Raw genomic sequence first — 13,269 nt, forward strand, 5'->3', positions numbered from 1 at the left:
ATTTACTTTCTTGAGATTTCCTAAAAAAAGTTGTTGACTGATCTAACTCAGAGCCCAAAGTTGGAGTTGCTTCTGATATTATTTTGTCTTGTGTAGTTTTTGGAATTCACTGAATTAGGTCTACTTTTGTTACTTATATGTTGTTAGAAAGACATTAATTAAATATGCTAATTTTTACAAGTAATAAAAAAAACCTAGGTATTAAGAAAAGCCATATAAATGCTGTCAATAAAAAATGGAAATAAACTTAACAAATACATTAGTTCAAAGAATGCCAGATCCTTTAATGTCTATTTAACCAAAGTGTGGCTTCCACCAGTGTTCAGGCATTCATTATTAATATCAAGCAAAATATTGACTATATCAGGCAAATTGTGAGAAAGCATAAACTTTTTCTAAGGATAGTTACTAATAAAATGTATTTAAGAGGAAAACACTTGATTGATTTTCAGTTATAAACATATTCTAGAGGAAATTGTACATGTTTTTGCTAACTAATCATAAGCTAGGAGACAATAATAAATTTTTGGATTGTTTTAGTAAATAGTTGATTAGAGTAATAGTTGGTTATTCTGAGATATAACCTTTGTTTACACCACATTCAATATAAGTGTTCATTTGCTATTAAAGTGTTATGCTACTGGGACATCTGGGTGGCTCAGTGGTTGAGTGTCTGCCTTTGGCTCAGGTGGTGATACTGGGGTCCTGGGATGGAGTTCCACATCAGGCTCCCCACAAGAAGCCTCCTTCTCCCTCTGCCTATGTTTCTGCCTCTCTCTGTGTGTCTCTCATGAATAAATAAAATATTTTAAAAAATAATAAAGTGTTATGCTACAATTAAACACACACAAATATTTCAGAACTTAAGAAGGACTAGAAAGCTTTGTGAATATTTTTTATGCTTTAAATGTCTGTTTCTGTTTACATAACTAAAAGTATAGATGTCTAGTCACATAGTTACATGCAAATTTGGTTCTGTTTGGTTTTGTGTGCTCATTTATGTTAATGATGATGCACCTTTTGATTAATAAATATGGGAATCTTTTGCATATTTCAGTTCTCTCACATTCTTTTTAAACTACCATTTTAGTTAAGTAATGAGGCCAAATTTACCTCTCTACTCTCAAAAATATCCAATTTTTTTTGTAGATTAGTGATTGCAGATTTGGACAGATTGTTAAAATGTCTATATGATGTTTTGACTGATTATGAGTTAGTTATTTATAGCATAGTTCCAATAGCATTTAAAAGCATATAGATCAGAATGAAATATGCAAAAAATGTGATGAACAGTTAGAATTTTAATTATATATCAATGAATTTAAATATGGGATAATACAAAATAGTAGTTTTATATTTCTTTAAGGAGCAGTAACCTATTTTGAAGAACTTTTTAAATTCTAATATATTCAAATATTAAGGTGAAGATTGTATAGTTGAAATATGTTACTGTTGACTGTGTCTGTCCGCTATTCCCACAAAAATTCTGTATAACAAACCATTTTAAAACTCAGCTATTTGTAATAATAACCATTTATTCTCTCTCATTTGTCTAAAATTGGCTGGGGATTGATCAATAAAGGCTAGATTCAACTTGGCTTGGCTCCAAAGTTTATGTCTGCTCCATGTGTCTCATCCTTCTTCAATGAATTAGTTATCTGGACCATTTCTTCACATGACAACAGCAGATTTACCAGAACACAGGACCAACTGAACAAATACATTTCAAGCTTCTGATGGCATAACTACCGTTAACCTCTTATGGAGCTATACAATTACATGAATAAGCTTAATATCCAGAGTTGGGGAGATAGATTTCACTAACCATTATACAACGGTCAATCACATAGAATGTCAATGCAATAGGGGCAATATTCTCTCCATCTTGGTTTGGCTATGAAGGATTTAGTATTTTTGAAAAATAATTTAATTTAATTTACATGATGCCCTCTACTCCAACTAACTTGTTCACATCTTCAATATTTCTTTATCACCAGTAGCACCAGAAGCATCACTGAGAAAACCTAAGTTTCTGTAGAGAGCAAGCGCTGGTTTTGGAATCAGACTAGAAACCATCAATTCTAACTCTAGCACTGAAATTACTAATTTGGCAACCTTGAATCACTTAAAGTTTCTATGCTTTAATTTCTTCTTCTTTAAAATGGTAGAGGGGTGCCTGATTGTTGCAGCTGGTTAGGTGGCCAAATTTTGGGTTCAGATCAGATTGTCATCTCATAGTTGTGATCTCATGATGGTAGGAGCTAGTCCTACATCAAGCTCCATGCTCATTGCAAGTCCAGTTGAGATTCTCTTTCCCTCTCTCTCTCTGCCCATCCTGCTTGTGCTCTCTCTTTCTCTTTCTCTCAAATAAATAAATAAGTCTTAAAAAAATAAAATAATAGAAAGATGCATCATGGAACTGATGTTCAAGATGACCAGATGAAAGATACAGATGCAGAAACAGATACAGATACAGATATAGATGTATAGATTTGTAAAGACCTCAGTCACCTAGGCCAGAGTTTAAAACAGAGTGGTACTATAATGGTTATTAATTATTTTCTTACATTTTCTTGCATCTATTCTCTTGAACACCACCCTTTTACAACTTTTGGTTCTCATGAGATGCCTCATCTTTTCATGAAAATTTCTGGTCACTTCAATGAACATATTGTTCAAATAATTCAATTTGTCATCGCTATTGCTTATTCTGTCACTGCAGAGTATGATTTCTCATAGATATAATTTTTTGAGAGTTACATATGGTGCATTTTGTAAAGTGGGGAGGATGCATTTCCTTCCATTTATGCCATGGCATTCTTATTTTAATGCATATATCTTATTATTTAATTTCTCCTTAGATTTCTTGTTGTTATAAAAATGGGACCTAGTCAAGAAAAATATCTGCCTTAAAAAACACGAAAATGGGAGCTCCTGGGTGGCTCAGTCATTTGAACGTCTGCCTTCAGCCCAGGTCATGATCTCAGGGTCCTGGGATCAAGGCATTGGGCTCCCTGCTCAGGGAGAAGTCTGCTTCTCCATCTCTCTGTCCCTCTACCCTACTTCTGTTCCCTCTCCATCTCTCTCTCAAATAAACAAAATCTTAAAAATAAAATAAAATTTAAAAAAATGTCAAAATATTATGCCAAATTTTATTAAAGATATTCTCAGAGAATGAATTCTTTTATATATTCACATAAGTAGATTCTTATGAAGAAAAATAATTTAATCTACTATCAGACAAAACGATAGAGCTTGTGTCTCAATGGTGGTGTTGAAGTAGATTGAGTTTAATGTGTTTATTATTTTACTAGGAACTCATTTTTTTATAATTTTAGTTAAACAAATTAAGTATTTTTGTGTTGTTACTAAGAAGAAAAATATTTTAATGTTAAATTATCTTAATACAAATATTCATGAATTATTTCTCAAATATGAAATTCAAGACAGAATAAGATGATGCAATCATGTTAATGAAAACAAAAATATATGAAGCAACAAACTATTTTAAGAGAGTTTTTCCATTTGGATATAAAGTTTATTTTTCATTGAATAACGGTGTATACTTGTACTTGAATAGAAATGGCTTCAATCTGCTACAATAGCCCTGTGGCTATGTGTTGTCACATAGTATCAGAAAGTTCCTATTTTTGAGGAACAAAACAATTACTATTAGAAAATCTTGCTGGTTGACAGGAAATATGACTTTACAAATGGTAAACAGAAATCCCCAAAAGGAGAGCTATCTTTCTTTGCTGATGAATCCTCTAAGGAAAATTGTACTATTGTATAAAGAACCAATTTATTTACTCAAGAAACTGGGACATCTCTTACTAACTTTTCAACTGACCCCATTATAATTATATTTTTGTGATGAGGATGGAAGTTGTCTTTCTTCCTTCCATCACTGACCTAATTTGAAAGAAGGGATAATCGCAAATAACTATAAGTATTTTTAAATTCTGAAAAAAAAGGAAATATAGTAAACTCTAATATCAGAAATTCTCTACAAACATGTTTTAATTGTATTGTGTTATTTTTGAGGGAAAGTGCTCTTTTAAACAGTTTTGAATTGATCTAAAAATTCTTTCACATAAGCTATTGTCTTTTATAAGTTGCAAACCAAAAAGCTGATTGTACATACACAAACTATTATACGATGCAATGTAATAAATTGTCCATTGAAATTGGGAGTTGACTTTTATAAGAATTATATAATTTTAATATATCTCATCAAGAAATGACTTAAGTAAGTGGGAACCAACTTTCATCCCGTAGATTCACAGAGGCTAATGATTCCTGGGCCTGCCTTAAATAAAAGTAGCAGTCACTGTTTCTTCTAGATAAAGGTGAATGCAGTGTTTAGCTAAATTACTCCACAGTAATGCTGCCTCAGTGTCCATTTTGTTTGACGTAGTGGCCTGTAGGGACCTTAAATTTAGACTAGCCCTTCCACACAAGCTCCTCTGGACAGCAACCCACAGTAACAAGGAAAAGTAAATTCTTGATAAGATTTTCCCAACTGTCTATGCAGTCAGCAGTCTCCCTTGACCCTCAATCCCTTCCCCTTTTGCACACTCTAGATAACACTCCAGAGGAGCTTATCAAAACCTGCTCTTTAGGTTTAAACTTTCCAGCCTGGTCATATCTCATTAACTGCAAACTCACATACCCTAAAAGGCATGTACCCTAGGTCCTGCCTCTACGTTGCCTGCACTCTGCCTTAACCTTGTATGGCCCTCTGAGATATGCCAGGTACTTCCTTCAGGAAGTGAGTGATAAACTTCTCTATTCAAGTTCCCTTGTGCTCTCTTAATGAATCTCAGCTCACCAACCTGTACCCTGTACTCCATTTAAAAAGTGTTAATTTGACAGATTCATAACAAGGTGTGAATAGATATTGTGTACTCTGACAGCTTGAATGAGAAATCAATCCTAGTGCAAACTAAATAAGAACTACATGATTAAAATATTAATAAGCATGGAACATTCAGTGGAGTCATAAAAAGCAAGCTCACCTCAGTAAATACCACCACATTTTTAAACCCTCCTGTTGCCTTTAATTTAAAAATATTTATTGCATGTTGGATTTCCATTCCTGGCTTTACGTTATGCATTCACATCATTTCTAAGATAAAATAAATTTTCTCTTATAATACTTCCCGAAAAATAGTTGTTTCCCTCCCTATGCATAAAATATACTGCTGACTTCTGATAAAAGATGATAGATTAAATATACTCATTATATCATGTTATCCCAAACTCCATTAAAATGACTATTTGAATGCATAAACTTGGTGGGGGGAGAAAATGCAGTAAATAAATAGAAAAAAATGTATTTTGAGGGTTGAAAAGCAGATACACGGACAGTCACTGAATTAGTGGCCATGAAAATGCTTCCCATTAATTGGCAGTTGGAAAGTCAATGAACAACTGGATTTATACTGCACAGGAATTTACTGAACCAGCTATTCAAGCAGAATCTCACAGTAGATGTTTTAAATAATCCATGTTAGCATTGCCAGAGAGTATCTGCCAAGATCATGAATTAGGATAGGTTTGTGGCTCCGTAGTTTTATCGACCAGAGATAAATCATAAAAGAAGTAAACACTGATTCCAGGAACAACAAACCAAATAACCAATCAATGACAGCCACAATAAAAACACAAACATTTCTGAAAAATGCTTAGGGAGGAAAAAGACTTCAAGGCCTGGTGTTTTTGTACAGTTGGGAAAAGGCAGTGGTTGATGTATATGGTAAAATGACATTAAGAAGTTAAGGTGAGGGCAGCCCAGGTGGCTCAGCGGTTTAGCCCGCTTTCAGCCCAGGGCCTGATCCTGGAGATATAAGATCGAGTCCCATGTCGGGCTCCCTGCATGGAGCCTGCTTCTCCCTCTACCTGTGTCTCTGCCTCTCTCTCTCTCTCTCTCTTTCTCTTTCTGTGTCTCTCATGAATAAATAAATAAAATCTTAAAAAGAAGAAGAAGAAGAAGAAGAAGAAGAAGAAGAAGAAGAAGAAGAAGAAGAAGAAGAAGAAAGAAGAAGAAGAAGAAGAAGAAGTTAACGTGAGGGGTATATGGGTGGCCCAGTCAGTTAAGTGCATTCAGCTCAGGTCACAATCTCAGGGTTCTGGGATCAAGTCTTGCATTTGGCTCCCAGATTGGTGGGAAGCCTGCTCCTCCCTCTCTCTCTGCTCCTACCACCCCCTACCCCTGCTTGTTCTCTCTCTCTCTCTCTAAAATAAATAAAATCTTTAAAAAAATAAGTTGAAGGAAAAAAAAGAAATTCATGTATTTTCCATTTTCTTTCTTTCTTTCTTTCTTTCTTTCTTTCTTTCTTTCTTTCTTTCTATTTCTTCTTCTCTTTCTTTCTTTCTTTCTTTCTTTCTTTCTTTCTTTCTTTCTTTTCTTCTTTCTCCTTTTTTCTTTCTTTCTTTCGTTCTTTCTTTTTCTCTTTCTTCTTTTTCTTTTTTCTATCTGAAATCACCACTGATGACCTTTCTTTATGGAATTGGTTGCAACAGCTTTGACCACTCATCTGCAGTAGGTGATGTCCACTGGAGAAACATCAAAGTAATGTCAAATCATTGGGGTGTAGGGAATAGGAGGAAAAAAATCGCAAGCTACTATTCTGTTAGCTACTCATAAACTAGGACAGGTATGTTATAAAGTAATAAATTTCTTTGCGCCCAATGCAAATTCTTCCTAAGGGTTAAAAATGAAATACTTACTCTGTGTAAAAGGCAAACAGGAATGACCAGTACAACTGAAGTCATTATAGAGTCTTTTTCACATGGTGTACTTTGAATTACGTAAAAATGATGTACTTTGAATTACATAAATCAGAAGAACAGCCAGAGCCGTCATAGAAAGGTTATAAAACAATTTCAATCAGAAATGTTTGTGGATAAAATATTGAATTTGGCAAGAGGGGATTATAAATTGTCTTGCATTTCTATGAGGTGGTTTTCTTTCATGTGTTTATAAAATACCATTCCTCTCATGAAAATGGGTGGTTTATCATAACATACTTAGAAACATATTTTCTAGAGGTTTAAAATTTTAAACAATGCAAGAAAGACTTTTTAATAATGTTGCCATGTAAGAAATCCACTGTCTTTGGCCCATGGTAATGAAATATCACTACCTAATATGTGAAAATAAATGTCTAAAATTTACATACATTTGGGTATTTGTACAGAGTTTTTCACTATATTTAATTTTGTTATGGTATGAAAATAACCACATACAAAATAATATTAATTATATAAACTATACAAAATAATTATTTACTTATATTTAATATATAAATTAATGCATATTTATAGGATATCAAGATTTCCTGAATGGTCAAGAGCCAGGAATATATCATGATGTAATAAGCAACTATATACTCTCCTAATTCATAATTTTTGACATTAACATTATAAATTTATACCCATGTGTATGATCATAAATGTTTTACATGAATATATATTCCAGGAAATTGGATGCTTAAGATTTACCACCAAATTTATTGCAATTATGGTAGTACTGTATGTTTGAAATGACCGTTTGAATAATCTTAAGTGTTAGAATATGATGGGAATTGTATCTCTAATACTATCAGTATTATAAATACTTGGGTATAGTGTTAAAATAGGCTCTATTAATGGTTAAAATAAAATAGGTCTTTATATGATAATACAAACATTTTTAAGTGGGGTACATTCTTAGAAGTTCTACAATGGTCAATCCTATAATTTACAGTTTAACAGGTATATCAACTTAAAAATCACTTGAGGCCTAGTATGTGAAGCATTCAGTGACAGTAATTGTGGAAAAACTGAGTGTTTATGCCAGCTGCCTGTAAAGACTATCATAACTCACAGACAAGTGAATAGCTACAATCATTCCTTTGATCTATGTGGAAATTTCTTTGTCTTTAGGCAAATGGTAAGGAGAAAATAAATGGATTTCTTCAAAAGCGTTTTCTAATTAACTACTGTAGAGGTAGAAATTTTCAGCCAGTGCATTACATGTACATTGGTTTAAAAAAGGAACTAAGTATTACCATGCAATATATGGCACCATTTCTCTCATTTTCGATAACAGAAATGTTAAGGACCTTAAGAAATGAAGATAATCAAATTAAAAAAAAAAAAAAGAGAAACCAAAACCTCAATTTTAATTAGAAATTGATTACCTTTGAAGCCAGATAAAATAATGAATTCTAAATTCTACTTATTTGGACAAATTTAATAAACATGTATAATAAAAGTACTATCACATACCACATTTCTTTCACTTTTTCACTATAAGAAGAATGCTACAGCTTGTTTCTAATGTTACTAAAAAAATTCCTTTAATATATATCGAGTACAACAAAATTTTATCAATTAAAACACAAATATTTTCAACTACCTGTATGATGTTTTATTAAATAGTGTCAACACAGTGGCAGTATGTGTGTGTGTGTATATATATATATACACACATATATATGTATATATATCTGCTCTTGGAGCAAAAAGCATGAACAAATCTTAAGGCCTGTGTGTATGAACCAAGTATCACAGCTACTGATTGTATAAACTAGTAGGAAGCTTGGCATCATCTCCTGTATTCAAACTTACTAAAAAAACAAACACATAACAGGCATACCAGACCACTCCAATAAAACAGATACTACAATAAAGGGAGTCAAATGAATTTTCTGGTTTCCAGCGCATAGAAATGTAAAATGTGCAATACTTACTGTGTCTGAAAAATACAAAGCACATAACTTAATTAAAAAAATAATTTATTGACAAAAAATGCTAAATTGCATCATCTGAACTTTCAGCAAGTCATAATAAGTAATCACAAATCAATATAACAAATAGAATAATAATGTAGAACTTTCTACATTGTAAGCATTACCAACTGTGACACAGCATGTGAAGTAAGTAAATGCTGGTGGGAAAATGGCACCCACAGATTTGTTCCATGCAGGGTTGCCACAAATTTTCAATTTATAAAAAAATACTCAATATCTGAAAAGCACTATAAAATGAGGTATGCTTTAATGCTTTAAAATACTTGGCACTATGGAATTTTTTTCATGAAAGAAATCAACTTTAAATGTAGTCAATTGTGTTTCTACAGAAATATACTGTCAGATTATTTTGTTTGCAAACTGGATTATTATATTATTCTTTATATACTATTTTCTCCTCTAGAATCTGAAAACTTAATTATTGCATAAAAGGACAATCAAGGACTTTCACATGTGAATACCTTTTGGAGCGAAGAGTTTAAACTTAACTATTTAAAAAGTTTATTAATATTTTTCCTAATAAATATACATTGATAAATAAGTCTAACACATGATTTTGATTCCAAATTACACCTAAATCCATGCTTATGCTTAAAATCAGTAAGACTGATTTATTTAACTCTATATTGTCAGAGGTTGACAATTTGCTAATGGCAGTAAGATTTTCTTCTTTATTTATTTATTTATTTTTAAGATTTTATTTATTCATAGAGACACAGCTAGAGAGAGAGGCAGAGGGAGAAGCAGGCACCACGCAGGGAGCCCGACGTGGGACTCGATCCGGGTCTTCAGGATCAGCCCTGGGCTGCAGGCAGTGCTAAACCACTGTGCCACTGAGGCTTCCCAGATTTTCTTTTTTAATAATGTTTCTTTAGGTGTCCTAGTTATTAAGCTGGAATTGAGATAATGTTTGGAAGTTTTATAATACAAGACAACTGACATAGTTGGTAAGGGAAAAAAATATTTTTTTTTTTTTTGGGAAAAAAATATTTTTGTTGAAACAAAAATTAATACATGTTTTTATAGATAAACAAAATTTAATAAATGTACTAATATGTTTAGCCTTTTGAATATGTTAGGTAACTTTTAAAATCCTCTTATTGGCATTTTATTTCCACTGACTAAGAAATAATGAGAATGTTAAAATATCATACTCAACTAATTAGCTAATGAAAATACAGCTCTGTGCCTATAAGTATTTTAGTAACCTGATAGTGATTACACAGCTTTTCCCAAGTCTTCCTTGTGCCATGATCTTCTACTGAAGCTGTTTTGTGGTGATAATATAATCTATCATAATAAAACTTAGAATGTGATATAACACTTAAAAATTCAATTTAGTATTTGTATCTCTAGATTAGGAAAATTTAAAACAATGTATATGTGTACTTGACATAGCATAATTCTGCCATTTTTTTCTGTATAATAAAAATGATCAGGAACAGGAGCACCTTGGTGGTTCAGTGGTTGAGTGACTGCCTTTGGCTTAGGTCATGATCCTGGGGTCTTGGGATCAAGTCTCACATTAGGCTCCTCTCAGGGTGCCTGCTTCTCCCTCTGCCTATGTCTCTGCCTCTCTCTGCATGTCTTTCATGAATAAATAAAATAATAAAAAAATGATCAGGAACAGATGGAGAAGGGTGATGTCAGCCATTACAGTGAGAAATACATCATTCTTTGCCTAGTTCCAGATTCAAGTCAGTTCTTAGACACAAAGACCCTTAATTCAAAGGAGTAGCAGGGTCCGCTTGAGAAAAAATCATGTGTTACAGCAAATATATAAGGTATGGATTTTTTTTAAAGCTTTACCAGTGGAATTTAAGGCCATTATTTATATAAGTAAGTGTTCATTGAGGAAAGGAAAATTATCACACACATTGAGAGGTGCTGATTACAAGTTCTGAACTGTTACTGACCCCATAGGGCCAAAAATGTCATTATGTCCCACTACGTACATTTGAATGACTTACAGAGAGTCAAGGAGACAAGTAGCATCCTGAATCAAATGAGTCCAGTGAATCCCAGGTAACATCTAAGTTTCATTTTCTATTCACTACATGCTCTGAATTAAAGTTTATTTTGGTCTTTGCAAACAAATCATAAAAGTCAGATTTTGAAATTTCAAACTGTTTCCAAATAATTTAATTGAGTCCTATAACAAACTCAAGAACATATATAGGGTTATAAAATATATAGGAGTATATCTTGCCAGAAGCTAACAAGATACAATTCACGATTTTTGGCATCTAATGAAATATTAGCTGCACGCAAACAGACTTGAAGATGAAATCCACAGTGAAGATAAAAAAAAAAAAAATCAATAGAAACAGATCCAGAAATAACACACAGGAATTAGTAAACAAGGATATTAAAAGTTACTATAACTACACTGAATATGTTTACAATGGTAGAGAAATATAGATTTAGTAATAGTTAAGTAAGGAAATAGAACATTTTTAAAAGAAATACAAATTAAAATTCTAGGGATGAAAAATATAATGTCTGAGATGACAAATGCCTTGAAAATTATTAGTAGCAGATTAGATACTGAAAGAAAGAAGTTCAATTAATAAACCTGAAGACAAAAGAAGAGAAATTTTCAGACTTGGAACTGAAAGTAGAAAAAAAAAAGTCTGAAAAATAATAAAGTATAAGTATACTTTGGGAAATTTTTAAGCAGACTGAAATGTACCTAATTACCGCGAACATAAGTGAAGGATAGCACTGATAAAAGAAGATATAAGCATATTTGAAGTAATAGCACCTGAGAATTTTCTAAATTGGTGAGTACTATAAATTCATAGTTCCAAGAATATTAATGAAATCCAAATACAAAAAAAAGAGATGAAGAAAACTACATCAAGGTAATTCATAATCAAATTGTTTGAAAGGATGAAGGAGATATTTTAAAAGTAGCCAGAGAATAAAGACACACTGCATACAAAGAAACAAAGAATCAAATCAGAACTCTTCTCAGAAAGAAGCAAAGGAAAAAACAGTGGAACAATGTAAAGTATTGATTGGAAAAACAAAACCATGGGCAGCATATATCCTATGCTTATAGACACTATATTTCAAATACAAAGGTAAAGCCTTCTTAAGCATATAAATCTTGCAAGTTTACTCAAATGAAGATCCACACCATAAGAAGGGATAGGAACAGAAACGATATTAGTTCTATAATTGATCTATGTAAAAAATGAAGGGCAGCAAATGTGATAAACATGTAGGAATATATAAACCATGTGTTTTCCTTGTTGCTTAATTACCTTTAAAATATAATTGGCAGTTTCAAATCAAAGTAATATGGTACAGTGTGGGCTGTATACAATATGCAATATTGAAATGCATAACACCATATCAGAATAATACAAATAAATCAGTTATTGGCATAAGGTTCTTATTCTAGACGCTAAGTAATATAACTAATTGAAGAAAGACTGAAAAGTTGAAGATGTGTGGTATAAAAATCTAACATGGTGCTCAAATTTCCTAACTTCTGTTGTCTGTGCCCTATAAAACACCTTCCCCTTGAATATAGGTAAGACCTGTGAAAATGGATAGTCTTCACTTGAATAAGCTGTTAGATGCAATAAGTTATGGGCTAGTCACTTCCATCAACATATTACACAATATAACTCTTTTAGAGTAAACTGGAATAATATTATCCTACTGGCTTTGAAGAAGAAAGCTGCCATGCTGTAAGAGGGACATGTGGTTAGGATCTAACCGTAGTCTCTAACAGAAACCTCCAGCCAGCAAGAAAGCAAGAATATCAGCTTTAGAGCAACATGGAACTGAATTCTGCAAAAAATTTGAAACAGCTTGAAGAGCATCTGAGTTCTAGAAAAGAATTCAGCCTGGCCAACACCTTAATTACAAACTTGTTAGGCTCAAGGCAAAAAATCCAGTTGTATCATGTCTCAATTTCTAACTCACAATAAGTGCAAGGTCTTGCATTGGAGTTATTTTAAGCCATAAAGTTTGCGGTATATATAACTAGGAAGCTGTCATAACAAATATCTAAATATATCTAAATGGAGTTGGAAAGGGGAAGAAAGTATAGATTGGAGCAATTTTTTAGAAACAGGACAGATACAATCTAAGTTGTCTTTAATATACTGTTAGTAGAAACATGGACTTTAAAGATGCTGCTGGTTAGGGATCAGAAGAAAATGAGCAATATATTATTGGAGATTTTGGAAAGAAGAATCCTTGCTACATAGTGACTAAGAACTTACTAAAATTGTGCCCTGCAATCATGTGGAAGGCAAAATCTCCAACCAAAGAACTTACATAATTAGTTGAAGAGATTTTCAAGTAAAATGTTGAAGATGCATGATTTCTTTGCTTACAATAAAAGCTGAGAGTGGAGAAATAAACTTATGAAAGAACCATTAAATAAAAAAGAAGAAGGACTAGGTGATTTGGAAGTTCTCAGCCATCTATCTGACGGAAGCTGTTAAATGGT

Source organism: Canis aureus, chromosome 17, assembly GCF_053574225.1.
Source record: "Canis aureus isolate CA01 chromosome 17, VMU_Caureus_v.1.0, whole genome shotgun sequence".
NCBI classification, from domain to species: Eukaryota; Metazoa; Chordata; class Mammalia; order Carnivora; family Canidae; genus Canis; species Canis aureus.